Raw genomic sequence first — 24356 nt, 5'->3', positions numbered from 1 at the left:
CTGGGGCAGGGGGCTGCACTCGAAGATCTTCTGAAGTCCCTTCCAGCCCTAATGTTTATGACATGTCTGGATTTTTCTCTTTTAAGTTTTTGTAGCATGTGTTGATTTCCTTCCTGAGTTGATCTCTGCTGGAGTAGATTAGGTGAAGAGGATGATTTCTAATTTTCTCTGAAGTTGTCCTGAATAGCTGTGAAGCATATTTGGAGTTGTGTGTAGTAGTCAGAGAATTGTAGATGTGGTATCCTCTGGGAATGATGTTGTGTTTCTTGCAAAGGCTTAAAAAGTGTATGTCACTGTTGAGTTTGGCTTCCTCCTTTTTCATGTTTTGTAGATTCCATTTTGTTTGGTGGTAACTGTTTTAGAAGATGGAAGAACTTAGCCAGCTTGTATATAAGCTAATGCTGGTGCATTTGTATGTGCACAGTTATGTGGACTTTACCATATCTCTGTGGTTCTTTCATATTATGCTGTTGTGTAAAAAACATAAAACATAAGAGGTGTCTGTCTCACTATAGCTTCTGACTTTGTACCTAGTACCTGCCTGGTCACTCCTAGTGTCCAGCCCAAGCCCCTTTGTTCTAGACTTCATGGGGCCTGGCCATCATGCTCCTGACTCTAATTTAGGCTCCTGTCTTTTGAAACTCTGCTCATGGCAGGTGTTATTTGATCACTCACATCCTGGATTCGTTAAGCCACAGTTGTTTGCTGCAGACCCTCTAGCCAGTAATTCTGGTCTAGATTTATGCCTCTGACTTTCCTGTATAACGACTTTACTTCAGTGACTTCACATAGAAAAATAGAAAAGTAGAGCTGAAAGAGACCTCAAAAAGTGACCTAGTCCAATCTCCTTCCCAAGGCAGGATTATCCAGCCCTAGATTATCCAAACTATCATATACAAGTCCTTATCTAACCTATTCCTAAAACTATGTAATTTACCTTGTCAACCAATGACAATGTATATTGTCCAAAGACCACGAAAAAAATCAACAACAACAAACAGCTTAACCTGCCATAGGTAAAGCAGCGTGATCAGGGTCATCAATGTCCTGGCACTGCAAGGCTTTTTAAAATGTACTTGAGATTGGATGAGGAACGAAGAGGGCCATGCCCCAAACCTCACTGGAAATACAAGCATAAACTCCCATGGTCCATATTAATCTGATCATACATAAAATTCCTTCCTGATATCAAATGTGGTGACTAATCTGACACTGAGCAGAAAGATAAAACCCCCTAACCAGGAACTTTTTGTTTTTTTATCTGAGCAAGATCATTGGCACATCCTTATCAAAATACCCAGCCTTTGTTGCATCCAACATCAAATGCTTCTGAGGAAAGGGAGAGGGGGCATGTAGAGGAGGCAAAACCAAAACCCTAACATGCAGAATCTGTCCAAAGAACTGGCTTTGCCTAAATTTTTGTTGTTGTTGTTTGTTTGGGGGGGGGTTGATAGATTCTGGGGGTAGGTGGTGTTGGTACTGGATTTATGACCCAGATACCTTGTTCCAGGCAGACCCAAATCCTCAGACCAATCACAACCTGTCCATTGAATAATAGAGAAATTTTATTGATACACAGTGAATGCAGATAAGAATAATGCACCCAATTCTATATCTACCAGTCCTAGAGCTGTCACAGAGGGAAGGTATGTCTAGCCAGTATGCAAGCTTCACCCTAAGGTTCTTTCTGGAATGTCAGATGTTAGAAGCCTGGAGGTTGAAGACCAAGGCTCACTCCATCCCTTTCTAGTGGGGAGGGTGAGATGGGCTAGTGGTAGGCACCCTGTCCATGGTGGCTTCTGTTTTCCCTCTTGGGGATGCTTGCACGGCTCTGAAATCTCTCCTTTTGTATCCTTTTCCTCCTCTGATGACTCTTCATCTCTGCACTTCATTGATTGCTCTCCCTGTGGTCATCATACTGTCCACATTCTGTCCTGTAAGCATATTCCCTTGTTTCACAAACCCATCAAATGCACACATCTTAATTTGGTTAATTACTAGTCCTCCTAATTTGGTCTGTTCACTAAAGCCAGAAATCCCAAGGACTCTGCAACTGGGCACTGTGACCTAGCTAATGTGGCAGAATCACTTATCTCTACACTTGCCAGCACCACCACTGAATGACAGCTGGGTGTCAAGATAGACCACAAAATGAACATGAGTAACTAATACAATGCCATAGCTGGCAGAACTAATCAAACACTGGCATGTATCTTCTGAGACATTTTGAGGAAGGATAAGGATGTCTTCCTCCTGCTCTACTCAGCCTTGGTGAGACTGCAGCTGGAGTACTGCATTCAGTACTGTATGCTGCACTTCAGGAAAGATGTGGAGAAGCTCAAGAGAGTCCAAAGGAGGACCACAGGCAAGATTAGAGGCCTAGAGACCATATCATATGAGGAAAGGCTGAAAGACTTGGAACTGTTCAACCTGGACAAGAGAAGACTCAGAGGGGACTTGGTGGCAGTCTATAAGTATATCGATGTATACCTCAGGGTGTTGAGGAGCGTCTATTTACCTAGGTGAGGACAAGAAACAATGGGCACAAACTGAATGAAGATTACTTCAGATTAAAGATAAGGAAAAAACTTCTTTACAAGCCGAGTGCCGTGGGTTTTGAACAGGCTTCAGCCAGAGGTGGTACAATCACCCACCCTGGTGATCTATAAAAAGCATCTTGATGCCCACTTTGCTGTGGCCATCTGACCCCATCAGTCTTTCTTACACAAGTGCAGGCAGGGGCTGGACCTGATGATCTGTAAGGTTCATTGCAGTCCCTAACATCTATGAGACTATGAAACCCTAGTCATTCCCCTGGACCATTGTTGTAATGAAATATCTACTTTACCTACCAGCCAATTCCCAAAAGCAAACTTCTAAATAGCATTTTCTATCCATCAGGCAGGAAGCAGCATCAGATCTTGGACCTAGGACCTGGCACTGCCTCCTGGGATCAGGCAGGGGACAGTGAAGGTCCCAGAACAAGGACCTGACACTGCCTCAGCTTCTTTTTGAAAGCTCGTAGGATTGAGCATGGGAAATTTGTGGGTTCTGGATCTGAGACCCAGTGATGCCTCCTGGGATTAGATCTACAGGGACAGTCTCTCAAATACCAAGACTGCCCCATTCCTCATACTAAGCCTCAAACTAAGTGCCAGGATCAGGTGTGGGGCAGCTCTGGGGCCCAGTTTGGGAGTAGGGGATATCAGCTTCTTGATCTAGGGAATCAGGTTTGGAGTATGGGCTGTGTCATGGGGTCTGGGCTACTCTTCTCCTTATCCCAATGCTTAGTTGAACATTGGGATCAAGCCTGAGGCAGCCCCAAGTATGGGGCACATGCCACTCATTCAATTTAAGCCATGACACAAAACAGCCACAAAGATGTTTCACATTCAGTGCACTTGAGAAGCACTCGCACAATCCATTACATGCAGAACATGTTTTATTGCACCACACATTGGCTAAATGTGGAATGTGTTATAATTTATGGTGTGCTTAGCTTGTTAATTGCACCATAATAATAACATCTGTGATGGTCCTGTTACATCAAAGCCTGAATGGGGTATACAATGCATCTCACAAAAAAACAAACAAACAAAGAAAAAGTATTAACACTTCCTTATTGCCACCTCCTGAGGCCTTCTCTATACCCAACATCTTTCCCTATATGAATATAAAGTACAGTAAATGGGCCTTCCGTGCCAAATTTAACATAGCCTTCTCTCAAAACAAAATGATATATAGTATCCCTTATGTGCATATAACCTCTTAATTATCCCTCTTTAACCAAGTAATGATTCTTTTTTTTTCCCTTAAAACCAGGAAGTCCACTCCCTTTTTTTCTGGGTTTATGTTGCTCAATATTCCCCTTAATTCATGTTTCTCTTCTAAATAATACAGTCTTTATTCCAAATCCAATTTTAAAATAGTATCTGCTTTCTAAATCAAGGGTTTACAAAACAAGCAAGTTTCTTGTTTTCCACAATGCTAATTTAAAATATCCTGTGATCTTTTTAAACATCTTTCTGTGCATGTTTGACTTCCTTGTCAGCACCCTGCAGAATATAGCATCTTTAGGTAATTGGTCCACTCAAGATCTAGTGAATCAGACTGTGCACTTTGTCCAACACCTCTTTTGTATGGAAACACTGCAAAAATGGATAGAGGTCTGTGTCTTCTCCATTGCAGTCATGCTTTAGGCACTTGGGAGATTTCGTTGGCATGGACATTTGGACATACTTGTCTGCCAACCTGGCTATCTATACGATTCAGTCCACCCAATGCCAAATTAGAAAGTGTTTGCTCAAGGGATTTCAGTGACTATTCCTCTTCCCAAATTATGCCTTTAATACAGCAGGGTATTTGGATCCCACTACTGCCACCACAGGTGGTGGGCCAGTGGAGATTTCACCAGGCCCCACATACAGTTAGTAGTTTTTACTGAGCGCTCTGATTTGCTAATAGCCAATTTAAGCCTCTGTGACCCCCTTCCTGGAGTACACTCGCTAGCCTGGGGGTAACGTAAGCTGCCACCACCCCGAGAAGGGACTCTTTTGGCTCTGTGTCCTCAGGGAAACACAGGCCTAATAGTCCAATGGGTACTCAACCCAGTACAAGCATTTAGGGCACTTCCCCAAGTCGGGGGCCAAAAAGGAAAGTCTCCCTTAGTCCACAGACCTAAGGGGCCTCTTGAGCATAATTTACACCCACCCTTCAATAAGTCTCCTACACCAGTCAAAAAGGAGAACTTTATTGATTACAGGGGGTAGGATGAAAATAGGGTACAAGATAGAGCAATATCATAGAAATCCCATTGAGCAAGACAGTCTGGCTGAGGTAGCCTTTTCATCACGCATCTGAGTTACTGCCAGCTATATATCTAACCAGATCTCGAGTAGCTTACTCACAAGCATCATCCAGAGGCTGTCGGAGATTCCCTCTGGAGGCAGGCCGTTCCTAGCTCATGAGTTATGGGGGAGAGAGCCAGTTTCATATGGTAAAACTCCTCTCTAAGTCTGAGTCTCCCACATGGCTGCTGCCCCCTCCACCTGGGCAGTCTTAACTTATATAGCCCCTGTGACCTCATTCACCTGATCTAATAGAGGCCAGCACCTGTTGGCTGTCAGACAACCAATTTGAAATACATCACTAGTTTCTGGCAGACTCTAGCCCACCAGGTAGATGCCACTCACCCAGATAGCTTATACCATTCACATAGGCAGAGGGAACAGGTTTCCCCCCTCCCTCAGGAATGCATCCATCTCAGGTTACCTAAAGAGATAGGGTAAAGGTGTGTCTCCTCTGCTGGGCCCATCCTAATCAAATTGTCATAGAGCAGAAATTTTGGGGAGAAACAAAGGTGGCTTCCTGCCACATGCACCACCAAAGATTCAGAGACAGGAAAGACTGGACAGTCCATCAGCCTCAGGTCTTGCAGGATACCACTCAGAAATGCTTATGCTCAGAAGGATGGTCTGCAAAGGAAATCGTCAAGAATATAATCTGGGGTTTCACCCTTTGGGTGCCACAAGACTTTTTTTAGGACTTAAGTGAAACTGTCCCAAAACAGTGGAAGAGTAAGTGAAGTTAGCTGATGATTTTTCAAAAGCTGCTGTGGCCTGAAGAGAACATGGCAAGAAAGACAAGACTGAGGGAAATTGTACTAACTCTAAGGAATGTTAGACTGTATTAAAGTTAGCATGTGCTGTGAGAAGTTACCCATTAAGGGTTAATAAAATCTCTAACATGTACTGCTCAGACCTGCCCCAAGAGGGTTGGTGATCAGGGGCATGGCTAGGAGCTTCCATGTTGATTCCATGCCTGTCCTACTTGCTTGCTGCCTAGTTGCAGAGTAGGCAGGGGAGAGGTAAAGCCCCTGCACCTATGCTGCTAGACCACTCTATACCCCTCAGATCAGTTCCCCATCACTCATATCCTCCCTGCTGACTGAATTACACATCTCATTCTCACATATCCAGGTTGTAGCTATATTGGTCTGGAGGAAAAAGCAATCAGGACTCATGGTAGAGGTGATATCTGTTAGACCCCGACTCCATGCGGCACCCTACGACTAGGGAGACAATGATCCAACTGCTCATGGATCCTGTTACTCCTTAGCCAGAGCAAGCAGGGAGCAAACACCAGCACACATTGCTCATAACAGCTTTATTCAAAATGGAGATGGCTTTGGACTAGCAACCTCACAGATACACAGCTGTTACCAGATTTCAAGCACTCTCAATAGTGTAAATCAAATTGTCTTTTCTATTGACAAGGGGTTATTTGGTTGGAACATCTCAGGAACTTGATTGATACTCAGGAAACACTTACTTAGGAGCCAGCTTGACATTCCTATGGATAGCAGATATACTTGATGGGATATTTCCTGGTGTCTTCAGAAACAATAGATTGCAGCATCAGGGTTTTGGATTTTTACTTGCTGTGAACAAGCCTCAGCTTAGCATGACTTTTCCAGATCTTATTATAGTCTTTTAACAGACTTAAGGCAATTATTGGAGTGTTCATAACCTGTTGTGGAGAGGACTTTCACTAGTTGTCCTGGGAAAAGTATGACAACATTTGTGGACAGGGCTCCAACGGGCTGGACTCTGTGATGAACCCTGTACCATTGTTCAAATGTTATCCATACCCCCTCTGACTCGGTCTATTGCCTCAGCATTCCCTAACCCAGCAACTGAGTCTTAGCCAATTAAGTTTACATAGGCCTCCCATAGTGGGACCGGGGAATGTACGGCCCAAGATGCCTAGTAAACTTACTTTTGCTTAAAGATGCGTGTGTGGGGGGGGGAAGGAAAAGTCCTTGTAAATCCAGATTAGAACTAGTCTGATAAATGCTGAGCTGGGTGTGAGGGTTGATTAGCATTTGGAACACAGATTCCCCATCATGCAGTGCTCCCCTGCTTCACTGATCCCAGAATTCACTGCAGTCTCTGCTTCAGGCTTTCTGTTCTCCATCTCTCATGTAAACGAATGATCATCTGGTCCCATCTCAGATGCAAATGGGACCTAGAGCAGTTGTTTCACTTTTGTCACCCTTATCTGGAGTGGTGTAGGTGTGTGTCTCACTGCATTTTAATCAGTTTCTGTTTAGGTAGAGGAGGGGAGGGGAGGAGGATTCTTTGTGAGTCAGACAGTCTGTGTCCTGTGTCAGGGCTCCCCAAGAACAGGAAACTGAGAGGTAACACAGCCTGTGAACATTAGGAGCCAAAATTAACAATAGTTCTTTCCACATTTATACACTTTGTTTCATGCTTATTAACATTTGTTCCACCTCTGTCCCTCCTTCTGTTCCACCCATATCTCCTCCCCTTCCAAGCTCCACCTCTGTTTATGGTTTGCTTCATTAACATGGAATTGCCTATGCATTTTACTCATTTACATGCCTTTTTGCTAAGAGTGCATGTCCAAGGCCAGGAACTTACTTCTTCTGTCAATGGGTGGACTTTGGCCAAAATCTGGAAGCTTCTTCACCAATCACCATTCACCCTTTTGCATATGTTCATCTCATATTCTGTTACCAATTATGTGTTGTCTTTTATATTCCAATCTGTTTTTCTGTCCCAGGTTGCACCATCGTCCACAGTCCTAAGACATCACCTCATTGACAGCACACAGGCTTATACAGACTCACTTGAAAAAAGTTGACACAGTTAAGATGGTCACTTAGCATAAGCAAATGGCTGGCTTAGCATAAGCGTTTATAAGCAAAATCTGCTTGCCTAAGCATCTTGCAAGATACTTTTAATATGTTATTCTGCCTTGTTGTCACAAACTTTTGCTAGGCCACAGGTTATAGCCTTGTATTAGGGTGCAAATCCAATGCTCCCCAAGATGCAATATAATTTATTAGACCAATTAGATTTTTGGGAAAAAAACCAAACAAACTTTAATTGCAAGATTTCAGGCACAAGCACCCTTCTTCCAGCATCAGATAAGAGATTATAAAAGTCTCCTGAGTAGAGGTTAATATTCTTACTAAAGAGGAGAGTCGAAGATGTGGTAAAATCTCCTATTTGGAACAGTTCATTTTAAATGCAGATTAGGCTCAGAGTAAAGTTGGAATAGTCTGTTTTTCTCAAAGTTGTTTGGTGGTAAGCAGGATGTAGTCATATTTCCTTCTGGTTATAGTGTTCCATATTTCACAGAGGAGTAAATAGATGCACCTTCCAATCTCCTCATTCTGATTTGGAAAAACAGGGCCGATATCTCAAATGAAATGCAAAGAAATCAAAGAAGGGATACTTTTTCATACATTTTTGCTTTTGATGGGGAACTCACTCTAGTTTCCTATCTTCCAAAGAAGTCCAAAGTTGTGCTGTTGCTGTCAAGCATGCACCATGACCTGTCAGTGGGTGGAGAGCAAAGAAAGATGGACATCATTCATGGCTACAATAAAAATAGGGTGATGTGGATAACCTTAACCACTTAGTCCATATGATTGCCTGCAGACAGAAAATCAAAGGCAGCCAATAGCACAGTTCTTTATTATGGTGGATGTGGCTGCCATTGCCAGACTCATCATTTGGCTAGGCCACAACACAAACTGGAAGCAAAGATCACATTTAAGAAGACAACACTTTTTTTTGTAGGAGGTTGGAGAACAGTTGATTGACAGACAACTGAAAACAAAGAATGATGGATACACATAATCTAAGTCTGTCAAGTCTGGTATGACTGCCTTAAATTACAAATTGCCACAACACACCCCAATAGAACCTTCTGCAAGCATGAGTGGATGTTGTGCTTTTTGTCCAAGGACAGATGAACGCAAAACCTGGGAACAAGGTGAAGATTGTAAACGATTTACTTATGTGCATGATAGTACATCACTGCTGCTCTGTGACAAATGTAAAATTTAGTTTAAACAGTTAGGAAATGTTTTTGGAAGTATCATAGTAGCTAGGGTCAGAAGGGACCTAAACAGATCTTCAAGTCCGACCCCCTGCCTTGGGCAGGAACAGATGCTGAGGTCGTATGACCCCAGTCAGGTGTCTATCCAGCCTCCTCTTAAAGACCCCAAGGTAGGGGTGAGCACCACTTCCCTTGGAAGTTGGTTCCAGGTCCTGGCTGCCCTAACCATAAAGTAATGCCTCCTGATGTATAGCCTGAACCTGCTCTCTATCAACTTGTGGCCATTATTCCTAGTTACCCAGTGTGGTTTCCTGGGTGAACAGGGCATCTCCAATTTCCTGCTGATCCCCCCTGGTGAATTCGTAGATGGCTACCAGATTTCTCCTCAGCCTTCAGTTGTGGAGGCCGAATAGGTTCAGGTCCTCTAGTCTCTCCTCAGCCTGCCTTGCTGCCCTCTGATCATGTGAGTGGCCCTCCTCTGGACCCTCTCAATGCTAGTCACATCTATCCTAAAGTACAGTACCCAAAACTGGACCCAATAGTCCAACTGCGGCCTGACCAATGCTGCATAGAGGGGGAGGATCACCTCCCTGGCCCTGCTTGTGATGCATCTGTGGATGCATGACAAGGTGCAATTAGCTTTATTAACATCTTCCTTGCATTGGCCGCTCATGTTCAACCTGGAGTCAACAATGACTCCAAGATTCCTTTCCACCTCTGCGCTGATGAGAAGGGTGTTCTCCAGCCTATAGGTATGCTGCTGGTTCCTTCTCTCTAGGTGCAGGACCCTGCACTTGTCCACATTGAGTTCCATCCTATTCTCATCTGCCCATCTCTGTAACCTGTCCAGATCTAGCTGGATTCTGTCCCTCCCTTCTGGCGTGCCCACCTTGCTCCCCATCTTGGTGTCATCAGCAAACTTAGACAACATGCTTTCCACCCCCTGGTCCAAGTCATTGATAAAGATGTTGAACAGTATGGGCCCAAGGAGTGAGCCCTGGGGAAACCCACTACCCACATCCCTCCAGGTCAAAAACAACCCATCCACCACCACTAAGTAATTGTTAGTTTGAAAACAGTGTGAACTGCAGACTTAGCAAATTGTTCATTCATGTTTTGAAACTCTAAAACAAGTTTAAATTTTCTTCATAGTTGTAGTTAAATAATATTTTGGGTTCAAATCATAAATACTCTTTCAAACAATCTGTATGTTTAATAAATAGTTTTTGGTACATTTATACTGTTGGCACTGGTTTCATTTTTTTTTATGTGGGTAGGGTAACAAATTACCCCATGAGAATAACAAAGGTTATGGTTTCATGAGAACGGATGAGGGTTACCCTATAACATGAATTTCCTGGGCTTATGACACCCCCATTTTTTATGACTATAACATGCTTCTAATGTAGTGCACATTAAACTACTAATATGTGGTCTCAGCCTTAATTCTGTGTACCATATTTTGGTATAGGAATAAAGTGTAGTAGTATCAGGTAGTACAGTTTTTGTCAAACTTTAAGCCTAGCCCCTTCACAAATGCTCTGCCACCTGTCTTCCATTTTGGAACTTGAAGTCCTCTCCTAACCTTTGCCACCAGAAATTCTTCCCCTTGCCCTAGAAGCATTCTCTTTGATTGGGGGGCGGTCACTTATCTCATGCTATGGGGCAGTATGGTACATACTTCTTTGATTCCCAGGCTGTGTGTCCTTGTGGTGTTAGACAACTTGTTTGCCTTGAAGACTGTGATCTCGTGTTATGGCATGCCCCCCTTTCATTCTCAGGCTGTGTGTCCATCTGTTGGCCTTATTATGATAGACAGCCAGTCTTATTTCAGGACCATGAGAAGCTGTGTCTCCCAAGCTCTTTATAAATCCATTTAACTCCTGATGTCATATTTAACCTTTATAATGCATATACCTATAAGCCAACTCTCAAAAAACAGACCCCTCAATACCGTTTCTAAGCCAACCCATCTATGACACTGGAAACTTTACCTGTATTACCCCTTGGTGCAATGTTGACCATCATGTTGGTGGCCATCTTGACAGCCATCTTAGTTGCAGAAGCCCCTTCCCTGTCACCATGTAAGTAATTTCAGAAATTCTACCCACTTAGCCCTGAATCCACTCCCCTGTTCATCATGTTGGTTGTCATGTTGGATACCATGTTGATGGTCATCTTGGTGCCAGAAGCCTCTGCTCTGTCACATGGTCTGTGACCCCACAAATTCCACCCACATGACCCTGAAACATGTCCCCTTACTGCCTTGTTGATTGCCATGAGATGGCTACCATGTTGGTCCCATAAGCTCCAGACTCATCACATGCTCCTGACCCATCATATGGTCTCTGCCTCTATCACATGGTACCTAACATCAGAAAGTCCATTGCTTGACTTGGAACACTGCCACCCCTGAGGGGTCAGTACTTCTTGCATATGGCCTGCCCCAAGGACCCCAAAAGTTTCTGTTCTCTAAACTATGACATACAGGCATGACTTATCAGGTGGTGAGTGGTTGTGAAACCTCTGATAACTTGTTCCACAACCCTCAGTCAATCAGCATAGGTTTCAGGGGCATTGGACCTCCTCAAGATCAGCACTGAATCAATCCAAGAAAATATAGGGGCGTGACCTAAACTGGAAGTCCCAGACTGACTATTCTCCAAACCCTCAAAAGCAGATCTCATGTTTTACAAGATCATGCAAGTAAGTATGGATTCTTACACTACACCAGTAAGGCCCTTTGTTCCTGCTTTTCCACCTCGGTTAGTGAGATGCCTGCTGAGAAAATGCAGCTGTAGCAACAGCTCAGAGGAGGGAGAGAATGTTGAGAATATCCCCCCAGACCAGTGGTTGCCTGAGATGCCTGAACCTGGGCAGGAGACCCATGTAAGCATGCAGCAGGCTGGTGAGCCTGATGCTCAGCCTCCCAGAGTAGACACTGAGGATTTGGGAGATGAGGGGTATCTTGTTCTGGATCATGCAGTGGGTACATGGCAGTGCATGTGCACCTGCTGAGAGCACTGGCGCACCCCCTCACAGCAGTGCTCCTGGGCAGGGGGGACAGGCAAGAGCACTGGTGCCCCCCCTGAAAGCACCAGCCAGGGAATGCACCAAGAAAAGCTGTCCTCCTGCAGCTGATTGAACCAACCTGGAAAAGCCAGCAGCATGCCTGGAAGTGCTAGTGGCATGCCACTGCCAGTTGCAGGTCAGCAGGATCAGCTACGGGGACCAGGGCACTGACTCAGGAGGCAACAGTCGCCCATGGGATCATGAGTGAAAAGAAGATGTCTAATGGGACCACTGGTGAGATTCTTGTATCATGGATGTGAGCAGTGGTGGGGGTAGGAATTAGCTATGAGCTAATGAGCTAACAACTTATCCCACAGCTCTCAACCAACAGGCATGGATTTCAGGGCCATCAAACCTCTCCAAGAGCAGCACTGAATCAAATGGAGTAAATATAAAGGTGGGATCTAGATTGGTAGCCCCAGCACAGTGGTGGGGTCTCTAAGAAATCTATTGATGAGATTTGGGTGATTGAGATAGGTTTCTGGGATCAAAAGCAAACCCTATGACCATGACAGACCCTCATCAGATGGCATCAGAGCCATCAGAAGAGAGCATGGCGGTGCTGGACTATCCTGTCTGAAGTGCCTATGCTGATGTACCTAATCAAGATTTTGTTGAGGAAGGAGGGCAGGGGGATGGTGTTTAACTGCAAGGGTCATCACTAATTACAATATATTCACAGGTTGATGATGCCTTTATAGACAACTTTCAAAATCCTGCACATTGGTAAGTGTATGAGAGTAAAAGTCTTTTGTGCGATGTACATACTTGGCAAAAACTTTCTCAGTTTCACTGTTCTCACAAGCAGAGTCCATCTAATCATCCACCACAAACATATTTACCTTATTAAATATGGCAATCCCTGGCAATCCCTCCACAAATTTGTTTAAAAGGTATTTACAAATCAAATCTTTATACAAAGGAAGCCAACATCTATAGCACCACATGATATTCTCAGACATAACAGACAATATTATGTCCATTGGAATTGGCATTGACCCCAGTCTCCAGCTGACCCAAGCTACCATGAAGACTGGTCACCTGCTCCCTCTTTTCCTCCTTCCAATCCTAGCTAGCAATTACCACAAGGTGGTTACTGGGACCATAGCAATGCTACACAAGTGCATCATGTGCTTGACTCTACACTTTACAGCTGCCACAAACCCTGTGATGCTGTCACCCCCAAGGGTGACAGTATAATAAGCAGGAGCATGGGTCTGAGTGGCATGTGTGGAAGGGGGCCAGGGGATGCCACAAGCATCCCAGATACCTGCACCCCAACAGGGAGGGAGCATTGTTGAGATGCTTGCTAAACTTTGATGATGACTTAGCTTAGCTACCAAGCAGGGCACAGTCACACCCAGTGATAAAGATGTATCTCTCAAGCTCTGGAGGAACCCCCCACATCAGTCTGGTATGAGGCTCAGCTAGGATGCCACAGTACTGTGAGGCACCAGAGGAAATGATAGCCAGCCCACTGTCTGTTTCATGGGGGGATGGTTTGCAGTTTGCACTGTATTTTGCTTTTTGCACAACTTTGTCCTTTGCACTATAATTTTCAGTTTGCACATGCATAGGTTTGTTTATATTTACTGGAGAAAAAAATGAAGTTTGCATTTTTGTACATATCTGCATTGAGTTCCTTGTGCACTTCCTGCCCACATGCTCTCTCCAGCTCAAGATACAAAAAGCACCTCTCAGTTTCCTCACAGACTACCCTCTAGCCTGCATGTGTAGCATCTCCCCACATCCCTTAGCAGCTTGAGACTTTCACTTCCCCTATGGAAGTTTCCCCACCAGACTGGTTTCTTTTCCAGAAGACACATCCTGTACCTGCACCCTCCCTCCTGTTCCTTCCACACTGCAGTGGTAACTATATTGGAGAGCAGTTGCCATAGGGTTATGAACTGCAAACACAGGACAACTTTACATGTACTCTTGTGTGTGTATGGGAGAGGAGGGGGGCTTTAATTAAAGCAGCTCTCAGGAGTCACTGTGATGAAAGTTCCCTTAGCATCTTGTGTATTCAGCATCCTGTGCTTCAAAATATTGGTGGGGACACTTTAACTAAAAGTCATTATGCCAAGGCTGGTACATTGTGCTAATTAGAATGCTCAAGAGACTCAATCTAGTCTGTTATGATGCGTTCCAATTAGCACGTCAGAGCAGGTGTTATATGTATAATAGGGCTGTGCAAAGCTTTGGTGCTCTACCAGTCCAAGCTCCAATCCCTCCCTTGCTGTGGAGGCATTGAACTGCTCCCCCCGCCCATCTCTTCCCTCCCCTTCCACTCACCACAACAGACTTATCAGGTGGAGGCAGCTGCATTCAGTGTCATTGAAGACTCTGTATAATCTATGTCCGAATCTCTGAATTGTCACCAAATCTCCAAATCTGAATTGGCTGAATCAAATTGGGGCAGTGATTCATATCACCGAATAGAATCACCATCCCTCCAAACCAGCCAAATCTGAATCCAACACAAATACTTTCTGCTTCACACAGTCCAGTGTGTAAGTGCTGAAAATGCCAGCAGTTCACAAATCTTCCATGATGTATCTGGAGAGATGGGCCTCCCCCATGCCCAAGATAGGAATGCACCAGTCAGCGCACTGACCACTGCCAGTCAACCCACCTGTCCTTTGCCCAAGACAGAGCAAGCCAGTCCCAAGAGCCTCATTCCTCCCCCACACGCATGGATCTCTGGAAATCCCCTCCCTTCACCCCCTTCTCTGGATCACCCAAAACAGGGCATATCTTGCCAAACTACTGAACTGAAAGGCATTCTTAGAAAGCAAAAGTTTCAATAATCAATTCACTTGGCCCTCCTCTTCCTTCTGCAAAGCAGCATATTCCCAAAAGAAGTGGTTGGCCAGGACCTCCATGGTAAGAGTAGCCTCATGGTAGGCCTACCTTCAATTCTTGACTAGGGGCCCTCTTCACAGGTCCACCATGTGCACTTGCTTTTAGACACTGCCCAAAGGCACCAGAACGTAATGACCTGGAGTCTGGAAAGGCATCCCCCTTTTGCTCACACACATTATGTAGCATGCAACCTGTATCCATGAAGGTGAGAATATTTTCCATCTGGATCTCAGGGAGGAACCTCAAGGTCCTCCAGTATGTCTTTAGTCACATAAAGGCACACTTGACTACCATCCAGTACCTTCTCTGTCAATAGTGAAATTTCTCTTTCCTGGAGTCCAGCCTGCTGGTCTACAATTTCAAGAGCCATGGAAGAAGAAGGGAGGCTGGATCTCTGTGTTCAAAGCATGTTCTAAGGTTCACCTTGCTTAACATTCCAGTATAATTTCACCATGCACTCATTGCAAATTACTGTCTGTTTCTGACTCCTTTTTCTGAATTTTCTGACCTCTGTGTTTTGAGCATTTGGTTTTCCACTTGAGCCTTCCTTGTGGGTTAATAACATTTTAACAGTTATCCCCTTTATCTGAGAAAGATACACAGTCTGCTTGGCTGAGCATCACTCTCATTACCAAAGCAAAACTGTGTTCTCTACTTAATGTAATTATACAGTTGGTTCCAATTACTGTCATATGCAGCTTCTAACTGCTGAAAGGTCCCACAGGCTCCACATTCTGCTCATGAGAAAAAGAAAATGACCTCCCTTTGTCTGGGGTACACATTTTCAATCAATGCCATGTTCAATTTCATGTTAGCTTTAATAAAGTGTATGTTTAATAATAATATTTTTTTTTTAAATAGTTACATACTTCTTCATTAAATTATGGCATCAGATGATGGATAATTTGAATATAGTTAATCAAACTAGGAACCAGGTGAGGTCTAAGCCTGTGATTTCTTTGCTCTTTAAATGGTCAAGTTTTATGGTAGAAACAAGTCTGCCTAATGAATTCTTACATTTTAGTAGCTACTTGAAAAGAACAAATTATTTTCTGCCAGACATACATTTTAAACTCAATGTTTCTTTTTTTTAATCAGATTTGTGGGAGGGTGGGGGCAGGGATGGGGGAGATGGAACCAAACAATGTAGAAATTAATTGGATAAAGATACCATTTTATAAGGATTTTATTTCTTACACTAATTCAAATATCTTATTGTAGAAAATTCATGCCCAACCATATCCCCACATATATATCTGCCACAAAATTGCAAGAAGTACCATTAAAGTAATTATGTTGATATGACTCAAATCAGGGTTTTAGCCATGTTGTACACAGATAGATCCAGACTCTGATCAAATTTACAGGGTGGGTCTACACGTGTGCATTTACCATGTATTAACTGAAATTACTGCACAGTGTTGGCATGCATCTAGATGTGCACATGTGTACTGCACAGTAAATATGGTGACTTACACCAGCTTGATTGTAAATTTGATACCACATGTAGATGAGTTACTGAGCAGTAACCCAGGCCTCCCTGCTGGATAAATGCACGTGTAGACACACCTGCAATAGTGTAATTCTGGAGTAACACTTCTGATATTAGGTGGATCTATACATGCATTTCCTAAGGCACCGGTTTATTTGTGAGTAAATTACTCATGAGTAAATGGTGCTGGACAGACATGTACATATGCGGGGAAGCAGTAGCAGATTAGCTGCAAATCTGTTTCCCCTTCCAGTGGCCCCAAAATGGGCCCCTACCACCACCACAGGAAGCTCCAGGCTCTGGCCACAGCTGCTAGCAACCTGGAACCCTTTTCAAAAGGCAACCCTGGATGCTACTCTCTGGCCAGCCACTTCCCTGGTCAGGATCAGCATGTGCAGCACAGGGACAGTATGTGGAAGTTCTCTCCTTGTTGTCTGCCTCCTTGTACCATGGCTGCTCCTCCCTTGCCCCTGGCAGTGATGACCAGAGTCCTGTGCTCCTGCTCACCCACTGCATGCCATTCCAGATCTAATGCCATGAACCTACCACCTCCACTCCTTCTGCCTGGCCAGACTCCAACAGGGATACTGATGATGGGCTCCATCCAGTCCCAATGCCTCTGGGCCCACTGGGATAGCCAGGACTGATGGCAGAACCATCATGCAATTCTGACCACACCTGAAAAGGCAGGGCATCGGCATGCAGACACATGTTCACACGGACTGCTAGATGGTCCTTGCCCTGCTTCAGCTGGCCATGCCTTCCACTTGTTTGGTATGTCAGCCACTTGTTTGCTGAGGGCAGGACCACTACTGAGGAGGCTGTCATGGAGGTGTAGGGCCCTCCAGGACATGGTGTTCTGCCTGCATGACTGACTGGTGGTGGTGGCAGAGCTTTGTGCCCTGGGATTCCCCCAGTGCATTGGGCCCCTGGATAGGACCCACATCCCCATCACCTGCCCACCCAATGGAGACTGCCCTTACTACACTGAGAGGGGCTTTCACTCCGTGGTGCTCCAGGACATTGTGGACCACTGTGGGGCCTTTGTGCACATGAGTACAGGGTGGGTGGGCAGCACCCTTGATACCCACATCTTTAGAAATTCTGGCCCACTGGGCCTTATAGAGAGTTGGCACTTCACACCAGGGATGCCAGACCTGCAGGTGGGTGCCATGGATATCCTTTCCCTTCTCGCCAGGGACCCCACCTACCCACTCCTCTCCTGGCTCATGTGGCCCTACAGCCACTTGGATCCCTACTAGGCCCACTTTAACCACTGTCTGGGCTGGACACAAGCACTGGTGAAGTACACCTTCATCTGCCTCAAGGGCCACTGTCACACCCTCACTTCTAGCCTCAAGTCAACTGAGGACAACCTCCCTGGGTCAACATCACAGACTGTGCTGCGTAACATCCTTGAGGCCTGAAGGGAGCTTTTCTGTGGGGACTGGGCAGAGGAGGCATTCCAGGAGGATTCCTGGCAACAGGAGCACCCCCTGTAGCAGTGGCAGCAGCAGTACCCCCCCCCACACACGCACAAGGCCCCAGGAGAGCCACACACCCAGCAGTGAGGGCCAGGACACTTGCTGTGTGTGAGAGGCACTGGCCTACCACCTCCTCCAGCACTCCCAGCTCTAGCTCACATGCATCACTGCCCCTGGACCCCCAACCCCACTCTGCCCACCCCCAGAACCACATTCAATGCCGATACTTCTCAGAAGAACAAGCTTTTATTCCACTCACATCAACCAGAGGCCCCCTCCCCCCATCCTCCACCCAAAAAACTGGCCACCTTCCCCTCCCTCCCCCTCCATCCCCAACAAACAGAAGCCTCCTCTCCCCTCCCCACTCAAAAAACAGAGCCTGTCCACCACCCACCAAAAATTTTAAAAAGCCTTCTTTCCAGTGAAAACCTTGTACAACATTCTTTGTGTGATGTTTCATGGTGGAGCCTTTTGGGTGGGGGTACCTAAGGGTAGAGCCCTGGAACAGGTGCCCAGAACCCTGGCCTCTGACAATTCTCCCATGGGTGTACATGCTGCAGTGAGTGCAGTGGGCTGGGGATTGCCCAGGGGTAAAGGCAGCTAGTGCTACTCCACTGCAGGCAGCTTCCCCTCTGGCATCCAGGGTCATCAAGGTCTGTGTGTGGTCCTGGCCCCACTGTAGGAAGCTCTGGCTTCATGACTGTATGGAGTGGGGGTAAGCAGTGAGGACTGCACTCAAGCGGAGGAGCTGGGTGGCACCAAAACTGGGGGAGGGGGAGTCAGGGGCAGGGACTCCTGACTGCTAGAGGTGGTGCAAGACCTACTTCCAGGCCCAGGTGGTGACTTCTGCTGGGTGGTGGGTGGCTGCCAGGGAGCAGGTGGGGCTACCATCAGGGGCCAGGGAGTGGGTAGCATAAAGTCAACTGCTGAGGCCAGAATGGTGTCCAGCACACAGCAGTCAACAACTGTGGCCTGAACTGCCTGGGATAGAATTCCATTTTGCTCCTGAGCCATCTCTATGGGCCTCCACACAGCTGTCCCTGTGCTGGTGGGCCTGGGCACCTGCCTGCAGCACCCAGCACAGGGGTTCAGCATGGGACTGATGGCCAAGCAGCTGAGGCAGTGCTCTGAAGTGTCTGCAAGTTCAGAGCAGTCTGGTGGGGGTAGGTTGGGGGCTGGTGAGGCTGGCCTAGCTGGAGTCTGCAGCAGCCTGAAGGCCTGGACAGCATGGGCCTGGCAGCCACTGGCACTGTGGTGCCAGGCAGTGAAGCCAGGAAGCAGGTAGGCTGGAGAAGCTAGCCTGTGGTTTGCCAAGGGGGATACAGGGTCCTGGAGTGGCCTCAGGCTCTCTGCTGGTACGTCCCAGGGCTCAAAATGCATGCAGGCTTTTAAAGGCTTGAGGCAAAGGCTGCCATAGAGGCAGTGCAGCCTTGGAGCAGAAGAGGCTCCCGCCTGGTGCCCTAGGACTACCTTCAGGCTGGCCTGCTACTAGCAGGTCTGACCTAGGAGCAAATTTACTCCTAGGTCATGTCTACATGTGCATTATTGCATAGTAAGTAATCACAAGTAAAATTGATACCTGCATTTGTGAGTATCAAAATTACTCACAATTATGGGTTTTTATTGTGCAGTAAGCATGTGTAGACATGCATGCTTAATGCACATTAAACTATGCTACAGTGCAGTGAAGCATCTCGTGTAGGTACGCCCAGTAGGGATGTTACTCCTGATTGATATTAGGATCTCTAGGATCAGAATCTGTATTATATCAGAGTGTATTAAAGGACCACATCCTCTTCACATAAGGACCAAAGATGCTGAATTCACAGATAGAACTGACTATGGTAGGCCACACTTCAAAGATAACCAGGACCCATCTCTAACTCTACAGAAAAGTCTGTTGTTGCTCTGAAGTACCTCATTGAAAAGCCCTCATGTCTTGAAAAGCTTGATGAAGGAAGAGTGGTAAGCATAATCTATCATAGTGGATATCAAAAACTCTACCATAGGAATGTAAATGCCTTCTTTTCTTCTTTTTGTTTTCTATGCAGAATAAATTGAATATGTAATTTCATTTTCTCTTTCAGAACTTTAGCAATCTTGGAATTGTTCCGATGCAGAAAGAAGAGAACAAATAAGCAGTTACTGACAAATGGATATTGGCATTTAGATGAGAATGCAATTGATTTTAATTCTCATCATCCCAGTTTACACTTTCATTGCATTTGGCATAATAAAGTATTACAGCAAATGAAGTTATGCTGCAAAGTAAATTTTTAGCAGACACAACAAACTGCTTCCCTTATTACAGAACATGACCAAAGTAGTATTGTCCTGGCTTTCCTAGCCACTTGAGAAGAGCACATTCTGCTTCTAGAACTAAAATGATCCTGCAGTAGAACCAGTCATTGACCAGATACTTCAATCTGATGGTCCAGTATAAAATAAAATAATCTGGAGAATTATGTACTTGAGATTTTTGTTTCTTATCTAGAACACACAATTAGGTTTAGGTGAATAGATGGTTCATGGGGGTCTTTGTCAAATAAGATGCTTTGAAGAGCACACAGTGATACATAATTAGCCATGTTAGTCTGAAGTGAAGTAGAAGGCATCGTAAATTTGTACCATAAAAAAATATTTGAATGGAAAATTGAGAAACAAGAAATTATCCAGGACAGGCTCTTGGCCCTCAAGGAGAGGCACCTCACCCTCCTCAAGAGGATAGTGGAGACCTGGGAGTGGAAGGCTGCCTTAGTGACCAGGGCAGGGGAGGGCAGTGGAGGGCAGTGGAGGCCATGAAGGAGGACTGCCAGGGGTTGGGTAGCATCCTCATGCTCATGTGTTAAAGCTCTGCTGGCTCTGACAGCTAGCTGCAGGAGTGGGGTACGGCAGTGGCCTCCCTCACCCCTCAGCTAGCCCCTGCTTGTTGTGGCATTCATGCCCACAGTGGTTCAGCCAGAAGCTGGGCTGCAGGGTGCCTGTATCCAGGATCCACCCTTTAGCTGCCTCCAGCTCACTGCCCCCACCCCAGGAGGGCAGACAGAGAACACTGTACGTAGTCTGCATGGGGAAGAGCATGCTTTATTGGTGGTGGGTGTGGTGGCTGGTGGATGGGCTCTGTGGGTCAGGGGGAAGGGAGATGGGACTCTGTGGTTCAGAAGGGACAGGGGACAGGATATGTTGTGGGGGAGGTGGGGGGAAGGGGGAAGGGTTCTGTTACTGAAGAGGGAGGGAGGGTGGGGTCTGTGTGAAGGGGAATAACATGCTTTTCTGGGAACTGTCCACAGTAGGCATGGTGCTGGGGGGGGTGTGGTGGGGTTGGGTCAGTGGCCAGATGTCCAGGTGACCTACAGAAGGGAGTGCAGGAGGAGGTGATCAGTGCATGGCTGCACGAGCCATGGGAAGAGTCGGTAGGTGGGATCCCGAATAAGCAGGGGCAGAACCACCACCATACCCAACTGAAAGTCCAGCACTCCTTGTGCAGATCCCCTGCTCTCCACCATGAAGCAGTTCTGGAAGACCTGCTTCCATCATGGGTGCTGCCCACCCAACCAGTCCTCACCTTTGTGAAAGTGCCTCAGTGGTCAACAACAGCCTGCAGTATGATGGAGTGAAAACCCTGCTGGCTGTAGTAGCATTTTTTCCCATGGGGAAGACAGGTGACAGGGATGTAGGTCCCATCCAGAGCCCCCATGCACTTGAGGAAGCTCAGGGTTTGGATCCCCACCACTGCCTCAATGGGGCCATGCACCCAAAGCACATGTCCTGGAGTGTGCTTCAGACTTCCAGAATGGCCTCCACAGTGGTTGTCTTGCCCATTCTGAAGAGGTGGATGACATAGTGCAGGCTGGTGGGCATGGCCAGAGGAAGCAGGGCAGAGGCCAGCCAGGTCTCTATGGGGGGGGCTGCTCTCCCCCTTTCCTTTGTACAAGATCCTTCTTTCCCTGAGCACATGGGAATGGGAATGAGAATGAGGAGCAAATTTAAAACTATGGGCATTTTTACATGTGCTCCAGAATGCAGAGACAGCGGATTTAATTAACAAGTCACACTAATTAAAAATGCTCACTTGTCACGTGTATCAGCATCACAACACGTTCCCACAATGAAAAAATGGTAGTGCTACACATGCCAGACTTCTCAGTACCCTTTATCCTGCAGATAGACTTCTCGGGCCAAGCACTGGTAGCAGTCTTATCCCAGAAAGTGGAGGGGGCAGAAAGACGAATGGCCTATGCCAGCAGAAAGCTCAATGGCCAGGAAAGGAGGTAAGCCACCATTGAGAGGGAGTGTTTGGTCCTAAAATGAGGGGTAGAATATTTTCGATATTATTTACTCAGCAAAGAATTCACAGTCATTACAGACCACACTCCCTTGAAATGGATACAATTGGCCATAATGCTGAAGTAATTCATTGGGCCTTGGCACTGCAGATATTCCAGTTTGCCACAGAGTATAAACCAGGGGAAAATAACATGGTGGCTGATTTTCTGTCCCGCTTCCATTCTGGCATTCAAGGGACACACCAGAGGACCCCCAAGATCTGCAAGGGAAAACATCGTCATCTGCACATATGACACCAGGTAATGATAGAAGACTGCCTAGCAGCATCTGTGGGGGAGGATATGTGAGAAGGGAGGCAAAATCTGCCCCCAGCATGGTCATGGATCCCTCCTGATAAACCCCGATACTTACCATAGGAAAGGAGACAAGCGACATCTGTGGGGAAATGCCAGTGCAGACCCGGCAGTTCTGCAGCTGCCTGAGCCTGCAAATTGGTGAGCCCCAGAGGCAGGGCCTCAGAGGAGTGCGGGCTGCTCAAAGAGCATCTGCAAGAGGAATCAGCTGGAGAGAGAGAGGCATGGCACACCAGCTGGGAGACACAGGTGGCAGAGCCAGGGGGTAGCAGCTGTGGCCTCGAGCATGGGAAAGGAAGCCGGAGCATCTGCCAGGGAAGCCTGGCTGACAGAGCAAGGAATCCAGGCTATGGGAGCCAAGAATTGCTGGAGAGCTGTAGTGGGGAGAAGCAGTTCCCCATTACCAGTGCAAGCAGAGTCACAACCACTGCAGGAAACTCAAGTACAGCGGCGGGGAAGGGCAATGAGTGACAGCTAAGCCCTGCTGGCAGCCCAGTGAAGAGGGAGGAACAGGTGGCAGCTGCATCAGAGCCCTACGGGGAAGTGGCAACTACCACCAGATGGTGAGACCAGGAGTGAGGAGCTCCTATTCAGATGGCATCTTGGGTGCCCATCGGCAGATGCCAAATATCTTTTTCAGTTAAGAATTAGTCTAAGTTACTATTACCCCAAGCCAGGGCAGGTTTAGTTTAGCCCAAAAGTTGATCTAGAGACCAGGGATCGACTCGGGAAAGATTGATGGCTGGAAGAACCCGGCCCAGGTCAAGGCAAGTGATGTGGATGAAAGGAGATCATTCGAAGGAAGACTACAGTGAGCAGTATCTTCCCAGGCCATGGATGTGGTAAAGGTGTGGTAAAGGGGAGGTTTTGAGCTCCATGAAGAAAGACCAGGGTCAAGACCCCTTTTGGGACCACCGACAGGGAACTGACTCCCCATTGATCAACAACAAAGATGGGGCAGGTTAGTAGGGGCAGTGCCCAAAAGCATCTAGGTGGCCCCAGGGTGCAATCTCACCCTGACATCGCTAGGGAAGAAGACCCTTACCAGAAAAGGACCGAAGCCTTACAAGACCTACCTACAGAGGCTTTGAACTAAAGATCATCATATGTGTTTTATTTTGAAGTGCACCACTGCCATTTTGTCAGGGTGGAGACATGCAGCAATGCTAATATATGTGACAAAATTATGTTTTTATTATTTATGTACAAGAATATCAAAATTATACTTAGGTCTTTCTTCTTTTTGCCTCCCCTTGCCCTTTAAAAAACAAAATCTATTATGTATCCTGCCCCTGGAAACACAAACTTTTCTGTGTCTTATTCTCTCATTTCTTTTAGGTAGTCTGCACTTCTCATCATGTTGGTATATGAACCTTTCTCCATTCTCTTTATTTTTACATCAGTTTTCCATGCAATTTTATTTATTTATTTATTTAGATTCCTTCTTCCTTTTCTTAGGTTCTCTCCACAATTATCAGGACCAATTTATCTTTCTCCCAGGTTTTATCTGTGTGACGTCTGTACATATTATAGGGCTTACTCATGCTGCCTTGTGCTCATCTGGCTACAGGTGGCAACAGGTAGACCTTGGCTCTGGATCACCAGGTCTGCCAGGGAGTGGATCTTACATTTTTCTTGTCTGTCATGACTTTGATGACCTGTATATTTCCAGGAGGCAATGCCCACAGTGATCCTGCCTGGTCTTGATCCCTGTGTTTTCGGTGGGACTCCAAACCTCCCCTTTACCCCAGCCTAGCCTCTCCAGATGGTGTTTTACAATGTTATTCTGCAGCCAGGTTGCAGTGCTGCCTGTTGTAACCTTCTCTGTACCCCAGGGTGTCCTACTGCCTCTTGTGGGTACACCTTCCAGGGGTTGGTCTTGGCCTGTGCTCAACAAAATCAAAATAGACAGTAAAAAAAAAAAAAAAATCA

The sequence above is a fragment of the Crocodylus porosus genome, unplaced genomic scaffold (assembly GCF_001723895.1).
Source record: "Crocodylus porosus isolate Cpor-Errol unplaced genomic scaffold, CroPor_comp1, whole genome shotgun sequence".
Classification (NCBI taxonomy): Eukaryota; Metazoa; Chordata; order Crocodylia; family Crocodylidae; genus Crocodylus; species Crocodylus porosus.
The sequence above is the reverse complement of the archived record's forward strand: the minus strand, read 5'-3'. Positions refer to the sequence as shown.